Source organism: Centruroides vittatus, unplaced genomic scaffold, assembly GCF_030686945.1.
Source record: "Centruroides vittatus isolate TY-2023 unplaced genomic scaffold, ASM3068694v2 contig_166, whole genome shotgun sequence".
Classification (NCBI taxonomy): domain Eukaryota; kingdom Metazoa; phylum Arthropoda; class Arachnida; order Scorpiones; family Buthidae; genus Centruroides; species Centruroides vittatus.
In genome coordinates, this window is record NW_027121006.1 from 1,192,985 (window position 1) to 1,206,030 (window position 13,046).

Sequence of the window (13,046 nt, forward strand, 5' to 3'; positions counted from 1 at the left end):
TTTTTTTTTTTTCTACAAATAAAAGACAAGTCGCTCGAAAATTTATTAGACAATCACCATTTACTCTGATGTTCCAGAACAAAATTATAGACAGCTGGACCTTCCTTTTCAGGCTAGGCAACTGCCTACTCTTTAAAAAGTTCCTTTAAAAAACACAGAAAAACCAATAAAGTTAAAAAATCTTAAAAATTGGTATGGTAATCTTACGACATTTTTTTAAGTCATCCTTTTTAACTTTATTAGTTTTTCTGTGTTTTTTAAAGGAACTTTTTAAAGAGTAGGCAGTTGCCTAGCCTGAAAAGGAAGGTCCAGCTGTCTATAATTTTGTTCTGGAACATCAGAGTAAATGGTGATTGTCTAATAAATTTTGGAGCGACTTGTCTTTTATTTGTAAAAAATATATTTATTCATCCGACAAAAAATCAAAAATATTAATGATATTACAAGAAATGCGATACAAGTATTATTATTTGTTAGCGTATCATATTAATAACTTTCTCAGCAATTAAACTTTGTAGCATAAAACATTTTCTTTAATCTCTTTTTTAAGATATATTTGCTCTGCGAACATAAGATTTATAAAACAATTGAGTAAACAGATAAACGTATGACAGTTACAACGAAGCAGAATTTTAAAACTTCGAAAGGAGTGTCGCACAAATGTTCATTTATGAGCAACCAATCAATCCAACACGAAAGCAAAAACCCAAACATTTGAGCAACTTGAATCCCCGTAATACACACAGCTACTGTTGAAGAAATCTTTATCCCCATGCATTTTACACTAAAGTAGGTATATATCAAAGAATGTACTAAAGTATTTACATAAATTATTATCGCTGGAGAGCTCGATTCTTTGTAAAAAGCATACCACGACATAATCAGCATAGTAAGATGATAACAGTGAAGAAACATCAATTTTCTTTTATGAAGTATTATCATAATTGTATCTCCCAATTCCCAAACCTTCGAAAACACAAAAAGCGTTACCCAAAACAGAATCGGCGGTGTATTTTCTGCAATACTCTTGTCACAAACTATTCGTAAAAAGTGAAGTGCTTAAATTGTTCGAATAAAATTGGGATTAATCTAATGCTGCTGCAGATACTGTAAAGAGCCAAAATGCCATTCCATATGGTGAATGCACGGTTAAAGTTATAAGGAGGTCGATCTTTCATGTGATGCTGAAGGATGACGATGGCCAGTACATAGAAGATGCAGATGTAAATGGAATAATGCCAGTAAGTGCGAAAAAATTTTCTCGGAACATCAGGAGAGAAAACTGTTTCGAAAAAGAAAGGTTGAACTGGAATCGTTGTGTTGTAATTTTTCATTCCTAAATCAGATCTAACGCTAAAAGTAAGCTAAAAAGTTTAATGATATTAATTTATTTTGCATTAAATATTATTAATAAATAACTAAATATGTTATAAAAATTATATAGAATTTATTTTAAAACGTTAGGTGTTACAATATTTAATTGATTTATATAAGTAAGTTGCCATAAACTTTTAAAAGTGTTAGGAAACGTCTTTACTTTCCAAAATTTACATATTCTTAAATTTATGCTTGTAGAGTATACTGTACTAATGCAAAGTCTTACTATTGGTGAGAGAGAAAATTTATAGTAAATATTAATTAATAGTAAATTTTTACTGTGTAAAAACCGAAATTTCATTTAAGAAGTGTTTTCTGAAGTGTATATCTTCGTCGTTTTCATGAGTTCAGAGAAGATTTCTAAGAGTTTATTCTGTGGGTAGATAATATTCATCGTCAACACGTGCTTGTACAAAATACAACTTTGGCTTAATTTTACGGTTTAATTTCTACTTGAACTGAAATTATTAGTTATGTAACGAATATTCGGTTACTACCCGTTATTCGGCCTATTCGGCCTATTTTTGCTATTCGGCCGAATACCGAATACCTAAAAACAGGAGTAAGAAATAACAAAAACACAGTAAATTAATCATTTTGGTAACTTTTATTAATGCTAAACATTAAATTATAATTATTAAAGTTAATAAGAAATAGCGTCTAACTCTAGTAAATTATTTCGTAATTAAATAATAATATAGCCTTTATCTAGCCCGATATCTTATGGCATTGATGGCGTGTAGGTTAGAACGTATCGGGCATTAGTGTTGGTGTTTAGTTAATTATGTTATATTCGTATTCTTGTATATTTCAATATTTTTACGATATTTTAAAATGATTTACGAAACGGTTTATTGAAACTTATCGTATTTAATAAAATAATTATTTATTTCTAGAAGACGAGTAACTACTATATAATTTATTTTATATATAAAGCAAAGAATGAGCATTTCTCATTATATGCAAAAGATAACATTTGAAATCATGTTAATTTTAAAAATATTGACAAAAACAATAGCAACAAAATATCACAAAACTTCACAAATAGAAACCCCCAATAATATATTTGAACTGTTTCACATCTGAGGAGAAACTAGACCCTATGTCCCCACTAAAGTATATATCCTTAGGATACTATTCAGTCTACAAATACGTAGTAAAAATAAAATTTTACTGCTTAATTAAAGTTATAAGTTATTTTATTTGCAATCGATCTTTTTAAGTTATAACTTACATTTAAATACCAACAACTGCCGAATCGTATCGGGCTATTTACGGCTATTACATAAATTATAAACCAATTTAACAGTAGAGGTAGACGTTAGGCTCCATCTCATATTAACTTTAATAATTATAATTTAATTAATTAATTTAAATAATTTAGACCTACGGAAGAAAAAATCGTAGTGACATCGGGCCAATAGAGAGCAGGGTGCGCGATCCTTGCATAATGAGGTTTGCGCGCTAATTTTTATATGTGCGTTAATCGAGCCGAATAGTTCGGCCGAATATTCGGCCATTCGGCGACGCTCCTGGCCGAATATACTATTTGTTACATCACTAGAAATTATGAAATGTTATGTTATTTATATTATATATTATACAGAAACAATATATATATAACAGAAAATTTCAGAAACGAATAAGCAACAATCATTAACGAATTTAACAATTTCACGCACAAATCACCAAATATAATGCTAGAAAGAAACACTGAGAGTTATCACAATGAAAAAATTAACTTTAGAGTCGCAGTTGACCCCAATGTAACAGAAGCGAGTTATATCCTGCAAGAAAAGATGTATTTTGGAAAGGATCAATTGAGAACAAATAAGCCACGAAAGGAAGTATTTTCTAATTTTTGTAAAAAATATAAGACTCGAAAATAAGGAGATGGGTTTCCATTAACACCATAGTGGCACAAAGGTTAAATGAAAGTCTGATAAGTAGCATCAAGCTTTGTAAATAAATTACTTAACTATTTGCCAACATTTCAATCTGTAAGCCTTTTTAGCATAGTAAGAGGGAATAAAATGAAATCGGTGTGATAATTAAATAGTATTGCAACGAACTTTGACGACTATAATTTCCATAGATCATGAGCTACAACAAATATTCAATTTAAATAGTTATAGATTTACGCATTCTATTACTATTTCACGAATGTTGTGTAAGTATTATTAATTACTAAATGAAAGAGACAGGATACAGTAACTGTACTTCATAACGGAATTTATTCCTTTATAAAAAAAACGAACATTTTATTAGCGAAGGATATAATAAGTAAATATTTTAAATTCAACGTTTTAAGAATTACTTGGAACTTAACTTTTTATAGGTATATTTCTTGTTTGGTGTAACAGAATAGTAGTAATGGTAGTAAATGGTTGTAATGGTAGTAATAGTAGTAATCAGTTGAAATGGTAGTAAATCAGTTGAAGAGACGAACTGTATCAATTTATATATATATATATACATAGCCTCTTAAGAGGTTGCAGTTTTTGGCAGAAAGCTTTCATCTGAATAGTTTTGAAAAAACGCTTATTCGCTTAACTAGAGTAAGTCAACATATAAATTACTGGAGCTGAAAAGACGTTTAAACGAGCCAATTAATAACAAAAATGTCTCTCGTTGCTTTACTATAGAAGGGAAGAGTTTTGCGGGAATATTTATTGCTAGAAGGTGGTAAGAAGAAATTTATTGCTTAAAATCGAGTCAGATCACCTAGACAAAAGCCATTAAACGCCTAAATCGCGACCAACTGGGGTACTACAGTAGTTTTCTTTCAATTAGATAGTTTCTGCTACTGCAGGAATCCGAAAATTACCGACTGCTTATGATTTCCGCACCTGAACGGCCGAACACAGTCTATTGGCAAACTGATTGTAACTGTTTTTGATAAAATGGCAAGCACTAATTTCAGCTATTTTCAACTCTTGGCCAAATTCCAGAGTCTCTATCCATATCCCGTTTTTTGCTTCCAGTACCATTTATCTTGTAGGAGAAAATTTTCAAACTAAGGTTTTCTTGTAAAAATGTTTTCCTTGTCTTTTGAATAGCAGGTAAAGAAATTTCAATGTCAAATGGCTGAAGCTACAGTTGGCCGTCAATTATTGTTTGGAGCTACAGATTACTTTGAAAACTACTTTATTGCCTCATCACTTTCCATCAGACAAATGTGTTAATAACCTCGAATACAAATGGTGTCATTAATATTTATTGAGGTTCTTTTTGGGTCTAATGAGATCTAACTTATAAATAAGATAGCAACTGTACTATTTAATAAATATACATTATATTATACAAATTGAATTTTATTAAATTATTTTGTAATTCATACACGAAAAATTATAAAATATATTTCACACCACCAGAAATATTTAAACTCTGTATAACATTGGCAATTTGCATAACAATTATAATATATTCTGTAAAATGATATAATATTACATTTAATCTTCCTTTTTAACGTTTTTAAATCGACGAACATACGATTTATAAAACAAATAACTAAACATATATACATACGTCATGGCAATAATGAAACAGTATCTTAACACATCAAAGGAAGTATCGCATGGATGATCATTTATGAGAAGAAAATAAATCCAACAAGTATAAAGAAACCAACTTACCATTTGCGTAATTTGAATTGCTGTCAAAAACATGGAAATTATCGGAGAAATATTAATATTTATACATTTTACAGTGAAATAAGTATACATAAAAGAGTGAACAAATGCATTCACATTAGCAAAAAACAATAAATAGCTGGATTGTTTGGATAAGACATACCACGTTATAATCATGACAGTTATGTGATGGTAACAGTGAAGAAAAATCAAGTTTCGTTTATTTAATATTATCATAAATGTATCCCCCAATTCCCAGACCTTAGAAAATGCGAATATCATTTTCCAGAATACAACTGCGTGTGTGTCTTTTGTCAGACTCGTATTGCAAAGAAATTCATAAAACGAAACTCGCTTAAATGCTTCATACAAAATTAAAATTCCTCTTATTGTGGATAGAATGCTGTAAATGGCGAGAAGACCATTCCAGATAATAAATGCGCGTTTGAAATTATAAGGAAGACGATCCTTCATATGATGTTGCAGAATCTTGATGGTCATCACGTAGATGATAGACATATAGATGGAATAGTGCCAGTAACTTTCAAAGAAACTTCTCACAGAATCAGGAGTGAAAGTTGTTTCAAAGAAAAAAGGTTCAATTGGAATCGTGTTGTTATATTTTTTCATTCTAGAAAAATGACGATAATGCTGAAAAAATCAAACGAGTATATATATATTAATTTATTTGTATTGTAATACATAGCATGGTGTACTTTTTTGCATAATAGAATTATAATATTTTAAATATATGTCTCTTTAATCCGAATGAAAATTGGTTTCGGTAGACTATCACAACAGCTTTCAGGTTAAGTACTTCTTTTATTGTTTTTCCAAATGCATTTCGGGATTATTTAATTTCGGAGCCCTCTTCGGTGCGATACAACAAAAGGGGGTGTCACCACCTTTCAATATTCCCTTGTTACACTCGTACAATACATTTATGGTTGAAAATATAAAACCGTAGGTGTATATCGGATTACGTAAAAAAGGTTTCCATCACAACAAACTAATATTATAAAGGTACATGTTTTCTTTTAGTACGGCAGTCATAAAATTACGACATTTCTGTATCTCCAACTTAAATAATTAAATGTAAAATATATGCTTTCCATATCAAATTAAGTGTCTTTCCCCTGTTTATCATACTTTCCCTGTCGGAAATAGAGTCGTGCAGGTCATTTATGTAACACCATTCGGAGGAAAATATTTGAATTGAAATAACCTGACTTCCAGTTTGCATCGTACGTTTCTATACAGTTTTTCGGGGTTTCCATCTCCAATGGTTTATATACATTTTCTCATCTTTTATATCTCTAACTCCGTTGTCGAGATTAAGAGAGGACAGACGAACGAATGGTACGACCGTGGGAATTTAAAGGTCTACAGATATTCAAATTGCAGTCCAATAATTACTTACACAAATGATAAAATACAAAAACATTTTTTTTAAATGTTTTCTGTAAAAACATCGATAACAATAAATGTTCTTATATCAGAATATTTATATACATTTACTCTGTTTCAGCTGTGTTATAAATCAACACTAATATATTACATAACCTTTAATGTAATTAATGTAAAATATATTAACATCGTTTATTTTTACTTGAAATTGTAACCGAAATACTCATATGTTCTTTTCATATATGTTCGGTTACTTTTTATCATTTCTTATATTTTTATTTCTAAAATTTAATAGTTTTAAAATAGTTTTGAATAGTTTTGAAAATTATATAGTGGACTCCAGGAAGGTAATATTTTAATAATAGAGCATAAAATTTTCACATATTAAGTGCATCAAACGTGCCTCATAGGAATTTGTAATGCTGCTAGAACTCCCATTAGGGGGCGTCTCGGGCTACTACCTTGTGTATGTTCTATTAGTTTGGCCTGTTGAAATCTTAAATACTTGTAGAACTCGCCCACGTTCATTGATTCAATAACATTTCCATTTCCAAGAGCAAAATCTTTATTCTTCAGGACTCCTTTTTCTATGTGAAGTGTTTTGCATTTGTCTAGACCAACTCTATTTGTATGTCCTAGGTGAATGAATGTGTGATTTGTAAGAGTCGATAAAGTTATTTTTGAGTGGATGTATAAAGTTTTATGTCGTCCATGTACATGAGATGTGACAGTGTAAACTCTGTTGTTTTTTCATGTCTGATATTGTAACCATATTGCGTGTTGTTTAACATGTTAGATAATGGGTTCGGGGCTAAGTAGAACCAGAGAGGACTCAAGGAATCTCCATGAAAAATTCCTGAATATTTGGTTTATTTGTATGGAAGTGTTATGAATCCTGAGATGTAATGTTGTTCTCCAGTGCTGCATAGTGTTTTGGAAGAATGCGATGAGTAATGGATGTATTTTGTACATGTGGGTCTGTACCTGTATATTTAGTGAGTGTTTCCTGAAATATAAGTGTGAGCGTATTAACTAGTGCGTATTAAATTCTTGTCTATGTTATCAGTGGTAGATGAGGAAGTGTCTGTAGTATCATTAGTGGTAGTTGGGTGTGTGCTGTAACCAGTGCTTGTTGCTGGATTATCCTGACAGATTACGTAATCTTCATTAATGTTAAATGTCTGTTGATGTGTTTGACCAGCAACCTGTTATTTAAAAAATTCAAGTGTTGTTTGTGAGATAAAGTTGTTGTGTATAATTGTTGATGTTATTAATATTATTGTGTGAATCTATGGTGTAGTTGTTGTCTGTACGCTGTCATGTTTGTTTCTAGTCTTGTGACGGTGTAGTAAGTACGGACGATAAACTCGTTAATTTCTATTGTCCATTTCATCCGTTGGCGTGGTTTTCCAGCCTTTGTGGTCTGTGGATGCATTGCCACAGAAACACCAAGGCTGGGTTGGTTCCTCACATCTGTTGAGGACATTGCAGTAGCCATGCTTGGGCCGGTGCTGCTTTCGCCACCGATAATCAAACAAGACCGTGGCCTATTTTTTGAACGCGAGCCTCTGCCTAACCCACGAACGCGGACTTTGTTAACCCGGGCGACGTTCGAGACGATATGACACTTATATCCGGTTACTACCATGATAAATATCCACACAGAATGTGGGTGTGGTCACTCTTATCTTCATTTCTCCCCATAGACCTAACTGGCATGGGTGTCCCTACTAGGAGCTTGTTCTCCAGCCTGCTTACCCTATGGATCAGCAAAATTACTGAGCTCTCCCACCACGAATAAGAGTGACCACAAGAGAGTTATTATTATTATTATTATCATCAACTCGTCTCGATTATATTATAAAATGCGCTCAGCATTATATTAAGTAATGTTTTAAAAATTTTGAAACTTCTAAATTTTACGATCATCTACCAATAAAAAAGCAAATATATGTCTTTGAAATTTGTAATTTTTATTTTTGAATATTGTATAACAAAATATATAACTTTTACTTTTTTAGGTTGTATTGTTGATTTAATAAATTGAATTTTTACTTTATCTTCGCATACTTTTAAACTCAGCATTTTTCATTACTATAAACTTTCTATTCTTGCAAATAAAGTCAACGCTTTCAAAATTAAATAAATTAATTATGTGTGCCTACAATAAATCATTAAATTTGTACATATTTTTATTAAGTAAAATATTTAATAATTTTAAATCTGGTTGGTTATTGTCGTGTTCGAGTATTAAATACTGTTAAATTAATAGTAAATACTTGGATCAAAGACAGAATATCGATTCCGTTAATGAATGATTTTTTTAGTTTAAATCCATGCGTTTAAAATCTTATTTAGTAGTATTAGAAGTAAGTAAAGTAACTATTTTTCTTTGCATTACGCAGCTAAAACCAATTGCAACAGACGAATTCCTATATTTGATGTCTCCTACAATAAAAACAGGTTTAAAATACTGTATTAAATCAAAATTGTCTGCATTTTGTAAGCCCACCAACAGGTTTTTTACTGACACCGGACCGATAATGGCGAAGCTACTTGATTTTCCAGTAACAGTGGTTGTTAAAATCACAGAAGTCCTTTTTGTAAAATTACATTAAATTCTGAACAAAAGATAGGAATCATAAATAATCTTTTAAGATCGCTGTCAATTATAAAATTTTTTAAAAACAATTTGAAATAAATTCTATTTATCTCGTTAGAAATCAATAAGTAACGAGTAATTATCTATTGTGACATCGTCACAATGCCTGGCTGCAATTTTTAATCATATTTTTGATTTATTTAATTTAAAATTTATGCTCTCTACCACACAATAAGTAGTGTATTCCCCTATACATTATACTTTTTCTGAAAATAGTCATACCAGTCATCTATGTAAGTTAATTCTAGAAAGAAATACAGTAGTGAACCGAAAATCGGAATCAATTGGGGACTGGGGTTGTTCCGATTACGGTTTATGTACGAAAAAATATATTAACCTGTCCGATGTTCAAATTTTTCTCCGTTGCGTGTCGCTTCGCGTTGAATTTTTCTCCGTTGCGTGTCGCTTCGTGTTGAATTTTCATCGATTTTAAGCCTAACGAAAATCTTTATAATAATAATCGAGGCTATCGTATCGTTAAAAATTATTTCTGCATTTTGTACAAACAAAATAAATATATTGAAGAATATAAAAAACATGAAAAATATACTTTAGAAGTAAATCTAGTATCAAAAACGTTCGATTCAGCACGACACAGTCCGACTGAAAATCGTTCCGATTACCGGCGATTCCGATTACCGGGGTTCCGATTTACGAGTCTCTACTGTATTCACGTGACTTCTGTTACAGGGCGGAAGTTCACGTATAATTAATGAGGGCTTCCTGTACGTAAACTTTTCATATCGTGTTTGCACTTTCATTTCATCTTGAGATTAAGGAAAGACAAGACAGTGGGAATTTAAACGTCTAAAATCTTTTCAAATTGCCGCCCAATTAATGTTATTTATTATGTTATGAAGTCGAATTTAAATTTAATTACACTAATATAATTATTTGCGTACACCTTAACGGTGCTAAAAAGTTTTAAATAATAATAAATTTTGGTGTCTAATAAGTTATTAAAATTGGTTATTACTACACACACACGTGTATATGTATATATATAGTTTATACAATAAAAAATGAATTTTCATGATACTCACAATAATGTTCGGTATGTAAATGCTTTCGATTCTTATTATTATTCGATATTAAATAATTCGTTAACTGTTAATCTTGAAACTGTAGAAAAAACAAAACTTTATTATTATTTACATTATCGATTATAATTTAAAGATTATAAACTTAAAAATATATTAACTAGAAGTTTATTATATTAAAGAAATGAGGTTTTTAACTTTTTATACAGCATTTAATTTTATTATCACTACGACTTCTTATTAGATTACTAAATTCTTATATTGTAAACATAGGTTTTAATACGAGAAATACGTTTACTGTTAATATATTTATATTAATAAAAATAATTTATCAAATACATTTTCATAAATTATTCTTTAATTTCGAAGTGTTTAAAGTAAAGTTTAATATTTAATGATCAGCCTTTTAGAATAAATAAACATAAATTAGACTTTGGCTAAGCCTCTGAGCTTAGACAGCACTGTCCATACACAGTGTACAGTATATATATAATTACCAGTATATACATGCTGTCACTTCATCACGTAAACTTAGACCATTGTTTTTATACTTACACAAACTGTAGTTAGTAGATCTAGGACCACAAATTTTAATTCCTGGCTACAGGGTTGGTGATAATACACAGAAATGTATGATATTCACCAATGAAGTTGACAATAAAATGAGTCGGATTGTTTCGTATTCGATATTTAATCATTTCTTATTACCAACTTAATGGTATGTCGGATTAGGCTCTGCGCCAATGATGCTATCTTATTGAAATAATCTATTTTTACCTGAACAGTTTCCAAATTACAATAGTACTTTTTTCTTTTGTCTAGACAGACTGTCTGAATTAAACTTAAAAACTTTCATTTTTATACGAATACAACCGTTATTTTCACAATCTTAGAAAAATGTTCATAAAAAACGGGATTTTTTATTGTTAACCTATGTACAGAGCAGATAATTTTCCATAAATTTAAAATATTTCTCGTAATTTACGAGTCTTTATGAAGTTTTTTTTATGTTTTAAAATATACTCGAAATTTTACATTTTTTCGAATTATCGTTACAATTTTTTTGGTACTTCAGTTATTCCGCTGCAATTTTCAAACGCAGCTGTAGATTTCGTTTGTCTGCTTGTCTGTCCCGCTTTCCTTAGTATCGAGAACGAAGTTGCGAAACATGATTATACATCGAAACTCGTCATTGTGACCATATCGCAAGGAGTAATTGCTCCCGGGAAATAAATTAAGACCTAAAGAGCTGCAAATTTTCCCAATTGCCTCTTTTGTCGTGTTTATTGTGTCGGCGAGTACAGATTATATAATATGTAATATGTATATGTACAGTTGTAATATTAACAGCGGATGATCGCCACGTACAAAATATTATGCTGTAAGTAGCTATTTCTTTTATGTATTTGAGATTTATGTACAATTAAAAAATTATTAATTTACAGCGTAAATATGACGATATTAATATATTATGTCTCCAGATTAATGGACATTTTCAAACAAATAGATTTTACTTTTAGAAAATTTATATATTCAGTGAATTGTTAAAAAATATAAATTTTTATTTGAATTTATATAGCTTGTTATTCTGGTTTGTACTGCTACGCACAAACTGGTTTCGTAATGTTGAAGGACAAGTTTTTATTGTAATCGTCAAGAACACCTACGATATTGTATGGCTTCTATTTGACAATTTTCCAAAAAAAAAAAATATTAATTAGAATTTCGCTTTAATCTCAATTGTGGGCCCTTAAAGGATTAGTACGGATGTCATAATTATGAGTGCCATAATAAAATAAATATAAATAAAAGTTGAATAAATATAAGGAAAAAAATAGATTAACAGGAAAGCGAGTGATTCCACTCGTGTTACTATTAAAAACAACTAATCACGTGGCGTATACGTATGTCATTTTCTGTATAGGTACATAATTTTAACTTTCAATGATTTTGCGCAAATTTTTGAAAAATTCTGTGAAATTAAAACTTAGAATTAATCGCAACTTTTGCAACTGCTGCCAAAATTTAATTGTTATTTTTGCTAATTTCTTAACAATAAAAAATTTAATTATAGTTTATGCGTAGAATAATGTTGATATTTCTTGATTTTTTAAAAATTAATTCTATTCGTATTAACCTTGAGGTAAATTCTGTTTCCTCCTCTTACACCAGAAGCGATTTTCCTCGTGTAATTTATACAATCTGTGTTTTGAATCAAACAATTTCCAATAATTTATTTTACAAACAATATATATATTTGGAAATAAACGAAGTTCTCATATTCGTCTGTATGTATAATTGTTGCTTCCCAAACTATATAATTGCTTAATAATTTATTAATAACAAATTTTAAATACTTTATTTTTATTTGCAACAGTGTTTGCGTATTATATATCGATATATATGACATTTTTATTAATAATACACATATTTTTTTTCATAATTAATTATCTGCCATTATCTCTTTGCATAAATCTCATATAATAATGTGCATACTTTGGATTTAATTCTTCGCAATAACATTTGAACGCGTAACAATATCCTTAACCTCCAAAATGATGTTTGCAAACGTCTTTACAGTGATCGTTTACTCCAAGATTTAAGCATTTATAATAGGTACAATCTACTGATATAGGATACGCTCCTTTGGCTTCTCCATATGTGAATTCTGTACCTATAATAATAAAGAATTTATATACTTATTTATTTATCCAAGGAAAATATTTTCAAAAATATAATAAAACGAAATAAAAATTGACTTTATCCTCGTTTCTCTAACATTAACTTATTCTTTTAACATTAGATTAATTTATATGCTTACTGGTATGTCTTTAACGTGTCTTTTTATTCAATGTCTAGAAGAATAATTTTTATAGTAATATAGGGACTTGGAGTGTTTAATGTTTATAGACCAGTTCAAATGCTGAT

General features: G+C 29.9%; 1 long non-coding RNA gene across 1 annotated transcript; it reads right to left on the reverse strand.

Annotated features, from left to right (window-relative positions):
* Positions 1-2,912: 2,912 nt before the first annotated feature.
* LOC136968971 (uncharacterized) lies at positions 2,913-10,689 on the reverse strand. The gene is made up of 3 exons (XR_010879735.1): positions 10,674-10,689; positions 10,122-10,200; positions 2,913-2,937 (listed from the first exon to the last, which is right to left on the reverse strand). It is a non-coding gene; the product is annotated as an uncharacterized lncRNA (long non-coding RNA).
* Positions 10,690-13,046: the final 2,357 nt, after the last annotated feature.